Below are 8,316 nucleotides of genomic sequence, written 5' to 3' on the forward strand. Positions count from 1 at the left end.
AAAACTTATCGTCAGCTGTAGAATGCAATGTTCTCGAAAACTGCCCAGAAGGAGCACTCTTTCCTGGAGGCTGGAATTAAACATAATTTTGCCTCAAAAGCCCATAGAAAGAGGGCACCACCCAACGTGACAGTGCCTTTGAGGAAGTTGGACAGTGTTTGGCTGTTTTCCTGTGCATCGCTCAGTATCTAAATGCTTTCAGAAAACCACAGTCTCGGGAAAAAGAAGCTTCCAAGGCAAGCGCTGTGTGCTCTGCGTGTATGGGCTCTCCTTCTGGTTTGGCGATCCTGAAGGAAGAGTTTAGGGTCTCTAAAGATAGTTTATGTTCATGTAAACACTCCAGTTATAATTATTGATTCTCCAGTCATGATTTTGTTAGTCATTTGGTGGCAATAAACAGAACACTGCATTCTGAAAAAAAAAAAAAGTCTGTGAAACATAGGTCTGGAGGAGAGTCTTGGTTGTTGAAAGGCGTGCCTTACAGAAGTGCCCAACTGGGTTTGGATATCGAAAGTCACATAAAAAGTCAGGCTTCTGGGGACTTCTTTTTTGTTTGTTTGTTTGTTTGTTTTTGTTTTGTTTTGTTTCGAGACAGGGTTTCTCTGTGTAGCCCTGGCTGTCCTGGAACTCACTCTGTAGACCAGGCTGGCCTTGAACTCAGAAATCCACCTGACTCTGCCTCCCAAGTGCTGGGATTAAAGGTGTGTGCCACCACGCCCGGCCTTCTGGCCACTTCTAAGTAATGCCATAAACTAAAAGAAGTTGTCAGGTAAGATTTTGGAAATTATGGACATGACAATGTGACTAATAGCAAAGTTCCAAGAAGCTTCAAGGCACTGTATCAAAGACAGGGGAAGGCAAGTGAAACCCATACAACAAGGGAATTCTATATCCTTCAAATGGTGGCTATGCAGGGAAGTACCACACCAATATAAAGGAACACAAAACATATGAGAAAAGATGACATGGCACAGTCAGCAGAAACAGAGCAGTCAGCACTTGTCTGCCAATAGAGGTGCTGCTGTGCTTCTCAAGCAGAATTCACAGGGATGCCTCATCTACTGCTGCAGGGGCCTGTAAGCTGTGCTGCTATGAAACGGGAGAGAAGAGGAGAATATCACTTCAGAGGGACTGACGACTTCTTTTACTCTTTTCCACTTGTGGAAATGGAGATGTGCTAGTGATTGGCACCTTCAGGACAGACACTCAGCCTGCTGCAGAGTCCAGAACTGTGCAGTACCTACCTCCAGTTTCCTAAATGAGGATACCACCTGTCAGTAGGAGCAGATCAATACCAGCCCCCATCTACAGTCCTTCAGAATTCCTGACCTTCTCTCCAGCTCCAAACAGGGCACAGAGACTAAAAACACACAGGAGATGAACATTTGATGCCTCTGGATGCCTATGATCCAACAGCAACTAAATCCAACATTTTCATAATCATCTACATGGATTGGGCCCAGGAAATCTTCACAGTCATCAAGAATGGCCATGAAGCCTCTGAGCTAATTGATTGAGCTCTTTAAGTCAAAATTCAGTGCCAGGACCCAATGATGTAAAAAGGGGATAAGATTAGTGCTGGTGCCAGTAACAGGGTTATTTACAACATGGTAAAAGACACGGGGCACAAAGCTCCCAACCTGTCACCCAGCAGGCAAAACAGAGCTAGGAGACAGGGGCAAGAAATACCAAGTGGGCCAGAGAACAACTTCAGACTTCCCAAGGTGGCCTCAAGACTTAGCCTTCTCTGGAGAATCACTGGGCTTTGGCCTGGCTGTGCTACTTTCCAGAATACCCCTTCCCCCAATGGTGATGCCATCTGGGATCTCACCTGCCGGTTCCTTTGGTCTAGAATGAGTGAAAGCTAGATGATTTTTTCCCTCCCTATTATGCCTGACTATGCAGAGCAAGTGAATGGACAGGGCCAATAGTACCCAGCCTGCCTTCACCCATCTTCCAGCAGGAGTTCTCTCTCCCTCAGCCTCCACCTGTTGTTTTGAAAGGTGGATGGGTAACAGATGCCTTGGTAGATATAGCCTGAGCCCACTCTTTGCTGATAATGAGTTCCCAAGAACTTGAAAGCTGGAAGCGTCAAATGGTGGTGCCCACAGTCTGGGTGGCAGAGTGAGAGTTGCTACCACAACAAAAGAAAGACAAATGAGATATTTTGTTTCTGAGCTAAGTGTGTGATAGAACACACATGTGATCCAAGCTTTCCAGATGTTGAGGCAGAGGGTTCCTTGAGGTTTGGAGCTTCTGGTCAGTCTCTGTCTAAAAAACCAAAATGGTCAGATGTGGTGGCAAAAACTTGTCATCTCAGCATTGAGGAAGTGGAGGCAGAGGATTAAGAGTTCAAGGCCGGGGCTGGAGCGATGGCTCAGCAGTTAAGAGCACTGACTGCTTTTCCAGAGGTCCTGAGTTCAATTCCCAGAAATCACATGGTGGCTCACAACCATCTGTAATGGGCATCTGATGGGCGTGCACCACCACTGCCCGGCCTTCTGGCCATTTCTAAGTAATGCCATAAACTAAAAGAAGTTGTCAGGTAAGATTTTGGAAATTATGGACATGACAATGTGACTAATAGCAAAGTTCCAAGAAGCTTCTGCCCTCTTCTCGTGTGTCTGAAGACAGCAACAGTGTACTTACAACTGGGCGGTGGTGGCACACGCCTTTAATCCCAGCAATTGGGAGGCAGAGACAGGCAGATTTCTGAGTTCGAGGCCAGCCTGGTCTACAAAGTGAGTTCCAGGACAGTCAGGGCTATACAGAGAAACCCTGTCTCTAAAACAAACAAACAAACAAACAAACAAACAAACAAACAAACAAGTTCAAGGCCAGCCTCAGATAAATAGCAAATATAAGGTTAGCTTGAGAAGATGACGCCCTGCCTCTCTACCCATACAAAATAAATAAATTGAGATCCATTGAGCTGGCTGTGGCTGTTTCCTAGTCCCCAACCCAAGTGGCCTTGTTTTCACTCCATCTTTGTTGGAGTCCTGACTATTCAGCAGTGTGGACTACTTAAGCCCTTGCTGCTCTCTTGGATGGTCTAGATTTGATTCCCAGCATCCACTTGGCAACTCAAAACCATCTGTAGCCTCAGTTCAAAGGAATCTGACTCCTGAGAGCACCAGGAAAGCACTTATAGTCACACATGAAGGCAAATGCATGGCACACAGGCTGGGTGTGGTGGTGCACACTTTTATCCCAATACTGGGGAGACAGAGGCAGGCATATAAAGTGCGAGTTCCTACCTTGATAGAGGAAAGGATCACAGTATAGTGAGTTCAAGGTCAGTATAGCAGCATAGTGATACCCCGGTTCCATAAAACAAAACCCCAGATCACTCATACACATAAAAATAAATAAATTAGGAGGCTAAAAGGATTTCTCAGGTAATAGTCCTTAGGAGGTGGAAGCAAGTAGATCTCTGAGTTCCAGACTGGAGAACCTATCTCTTTTTTTTTTTTTTTTTTAAAGCATATAAAGTGATTGAGGGAGTTGACAGGAGGAAAGCTGAGACCCCACCCCACCCCAAGCTTCCCTGCAGACTTCCTCTCAGACTTCCCCAGGGACACCCTTTCCAGGCATACAGGAGAGAACTCCATTCACTCTGCAGATCTGTGTCCAAGGTGTGTAAGACCAAGGAGTACAGAGGTACATGGGCTGGGTAGACCTATTTGAACTCCCATGGAAATTATCCAGGCCAGATGGATCCCAGTGCCTCTTCTCCACCTGTCAGGGTGATTAGAATGTGGCAAGGAGCTGCAAGTCAGTTGTGAAGGAGGAGGGAGCTGAGAACTGGGAAAGTGTCCTCCATACCCAGGCACAGCAAGAAAGGAATGTTCAGGGTGTACAGTGATGCACAGCTCTTAGTACAGGTCTGGTGAGGTGGGAGGCGGATCATCCTTAGCCATATAGGGAGTTGGAGACCACCTAGGGCACAGATGACACTGTCTCAAAAATAGACAATGAATTAATTAAAGGGAAATTAAAATGCCTCTACTTGCTTGTGGCTGCTATGGGGAACTGTGTCTATTCAGGGCAGAGTGATGTGACAGGGAGAGGTGGGACACAGTTCTGGAGGAAACACTCCACAAAGGTGGGAGGAGTATCTGTAGTGGTGCAGAGGAGGACTCCCATGCCCTAGGTAGGCTAAGAGCCAGAGCCTCAGGTCTGAGCACTGAGGAGTAGGGTGATAGGGAAATCATAAATTCTCTATACCACAAAGTGCAAGGAGGTACACATCTGAGTCAGGAGAATCTTACTCCATGGTAACCTGTCTACAGAGTAAGACTTTGTCTAAAAAAATGTCAATAAGGGCTGTAAAGATTGCTCAGTGGATAAAAGCACTTACTGCCATGCCTGATGAGCTGCGTGTGACATCATAGGACTCACACAGTGAAATAAAAGAACCCATTCCTGAAAGTTGCCCTCTGAACTCCACACTCAAGTTATAACAGGTACAAACACTAATAAATGAATGGCTGGTAAAATTTTGTTTCAAAGGCAGGGTCTCACTATGTAGCCCCAACTGTCCTGCAACTCAGTTCAGGCTAACCTGAACTCAGAGATCCACCAGCCTCTGGCTCCTTTATGTTGGGATTAAAGTGGTGCAAGACCACTCCTAACTATGGAGGGAAAAATCTTCAAAGGATTTTGCCTAGCATGATACCTGCCATTCCTGAGCGCAGGATGTAGAGGCTGGGGCTGTAGGATTGGCTTGTGTTCAAAGCTACTTGGCTAAAATGTGAATTTCAGTGTAACCTGGGCTACAATGAAATACCATCTCACAAAAACACTATGATACCTCTAAATCCACACAGCTCTCCAAAAATAAACTCCAGAAGGAGACCCATTGAAGAATTTCCAACAAGTGTCAATCCTCAGATACATGCAGCCTTGTTTTAAAAAACTAAATTCCAAACATTTGATTTTAACAAATGAAGACTCAGGAGCCAGATGTTGTGGTAAAAGCCTGATAGCTCAGAGAGGCAGAGAAAGCACCCAGTAGACCTTCCTACTCCACCAACATCCTGTAAGGAAAAATAAAACCCTCTTTCTCCTTCTCCCTGCTATCTTAAGAATCTACAACTCAAAGACCCTCCTTTCTCTTTACTTATTATGATAGCTTGTATATTCTTGGTCCATGGAGTGGCACTATTAGGAGGTATGGCCCTTTTGGAGTAGGTGTGCCACTGTGGGCTTAAGATCCTCACCTAGCTTTCTGCCTGGAAGTCAGTCTTCCACTATCAGCCTTCAGATGAAGACATAGAACTCTCAGGTCAGCCTGCACCATGCCTGCCTAGATGCTTCCATGTTCCTGCTTTGATGATAATGGACTGAATCTCTGAACCTGTAAGCCAGCCCCAATTAAATGTTGGCCTTTATAAGGCTTGCCTTGGTCATGGTGCCTGTTCATACAGTAAAACCCTAAGACACTTATGTTCACTCCTTGTCAGCTTGGTTGCTTGCTCTGCCTCTTGACCTAGGGTTGAATTTATTTAGCTCTTGGATTAAAGGTATGTGTTAGGGTTGAGCCACAATACAAGTACTTGTCTTCAGTAAACAGAAAGGTCTGGGATCAAAACCTGAGCCATACCAGTTCACAATATTGGGGCTTATAATGTAATCAAATATCCTTTAACACAGCCTCCATTACCCAGACTGTCAGAAACTCAACCAGTCCCTCCAGACACACAGGGAACACCCCGAAAAACTCACATATCCTTCCTCAATAGCGTTTGCCTCCACAGACATATTTAGACTTCCAAATCCATGCTGGTCTCCATGACAGACATGCATTCCCAAATATAGGTGGTCCTCTTCCTTTGAAGTCCCAGTCCTACTCTGGCTTCCCTACTGAGGTGTGTACTCAGCATTTAGCATGAGGTCCTGAGAGATCTGAGGAGGTGGGGCAAATCTCATTTACCAAATCCTAGAAAGGCCTCCCAAGGTCCCTGTATCCATGGGTCCTTCTGGTATTAGAGGAAACTGAGGCCAAGTTGGGAACCCTCTGACATCTCCCTGGTCTGCTGGTCTGCTCCAGGTGAGGACACAGATGGTGAATTAGGTGGGACAGACACTATGTATCAGGTGTCATAACTGCTATGGGGTGACTGTCCAGAGCTTGGTCTATGGCTAACCAGTATGGTTCCTGGTCTATTTTCCTTCTTTTTTTTTTCCCCCAGGCTAATGAAAATGTTGACTCACAGGCATTTTCGTGTGCTAGGCAAGCCCTATGTTGCTGAGTTCCATTCCTTGCCCTTGATCTCCTTGATCTCCCTTTAAGCACGTCATGGCACACACAAAAAAAAACCTTAGGCCCATGGGCCTACCTGTGGGCCAACCGTGTGAGATCATGTTCTGTAAGACATTCTTATTCTTGCCCAGTCGGTAGAATGTTTGCCTACCACACACAAAGACTCAAATCCTACTCAATTACCCTATGAAAACAGACATGGTGGTGCACACCAGTAATGCCAGCACTCCAGATATTCAAGGTCCTTCCTCAAATGATTTTCACGGTGAAGATAACTTCACAACCTCTTGAAGCATGCATGGCTTTTGACTTCTGCTATCTTCCATAGAGCTTTGTTGGTGGTAAAAAAAAAAAAAAAAAAAAAAAAAAAAGAATTTTCAGCCAGTTTAAGCATGCAAGATTTTGAATGTGCATCATGACAGGATTTCTGGCAAAAGCAGTAAAGTTCAGCAGGTGTCTTTCAGAACTTGAATTGCATCACAGCATTTTCTTTTCTGCTGAGAAAACTGCTACTTTGCTGATGGGCCTGCCTTCAAGTATCACAGGAATGGCTTGGTTTCTGTATATTTAGTAATTTGTGTTAATCTCAAACCCAAGAAAATGGTTAACTGAAGTGCTTATTCAACATATCAAAGTGGACCTGGACACCAGATTCTTCAGGCATTCCCCAATCCCTGCCTGTTAAATAGTATGGTTGACACACCCCACCACCTAATCTGAATGTTTCTAGTGCAAGATCTGGGCTATTCTCTTATGCCCTTTTGTAGATAACTGAGACATTTTGGTTATTTGGCCCTTTTCATCTCATGTCTTCTTAATATGTTTCTCCCATTTCCTCTCCTACCTCTCCTTAAGTGGCCCAGCTCATGGTCGTGACTGCTCATCTGGACACTCCCAGAGGTCCTTGCCTCTGTATAGGTTCTCTTTTATCTCTTCCATCATTCCTAGGAAGAGTCATGTCCTTTCATTTTTCTCTTTTTCTTTTTTTTTTAAATTTAATTTTATTTTTAATTTATGTTTCACATTCTGTATTCCATCCCCAGTCCCCCCATCCACCTGCAAATTGTTCCACATCCTATATCTCTTCCCCACCCAACCCATCTCCATGTGGATGCCCCCACTTCCCATCCCACCTAACCTATAAAGTCCCTGGGGCTTCCAGTCTCTTGAGGGTTAGGTGCATCATCTCTTAATGAACACAGACCTGGAAGACCTCTACTGTATGTGAGTTGGGGGCCTCATATCAGCTGGTGTATGTTGTCTATTTGGTGGTTCAGTGTTTGAGAGATCTCAGGGGTCCAGATTAATTGAGATTCATTAACATAATCCACTATATAAACAAACTCAAAGAAAAAAAATCACATGATCATCTCATTAGATGCAGAAAAAGCATTTGACAAAATACAACACCCTTTCATGTTAAAAGTATTGGAGAGATCAGGAATTCAAGGACCATACCTAAACATAATAAAAGTAATTTACTGCAAACCAACAGCCAATATCAAATTAAATGGAGACATACTTGAAGCAATTCCACTGAAATCGGGGTCAAGACAAGGATGCCCACTCTCCCCATATCTATTCAATATAGTACTCAAAGTGTTAGCTAGAACAATAAGACACCAAAAGAGATCAAGGCGGTACAAATTTGTAAAGAAGAAATAAAGGTATCACTATTTGCAGATGATATGATAGTATAAATAATGAACCCAAAAATTCTACCAGAGAACTTTTTATTTTTAATTTTTTTGTTCTTTAGACATATTAAATCTGGACTACAGGTTCTCATACCTCCAATTCTCCCAGTTACCCTTCTAATTTCCCCCTCTCCTAGATCAACTCCTCTTCCATTTACCTTCAACAACAACAACAACAACAACAACAACATCATCATCATCATCATCATCATCAACAACAACAACAACAACAACAACATCATCATCATCATAGCAGGCCTCACAGGGGTAGGCATCAATCAAACAATGGCATAACAATTTATAATAAAACTATTTGCAGCCATGTCAAGCCTGGACAAGGTAAGAGGAAAAGTA

Source organism: Mus caroli, chromosome 7, assembly GCF_900094665.2.
Source record: "Mus caroli chromosome 7, CAROLI_EIJ_v1.1, whole genome shotgun sequence".
Lineage (NCBI taxonomy): Eukaryota > Metazoa > Chordata > Mammalia > Rodentia > Muridae > Mus > Mus caroli.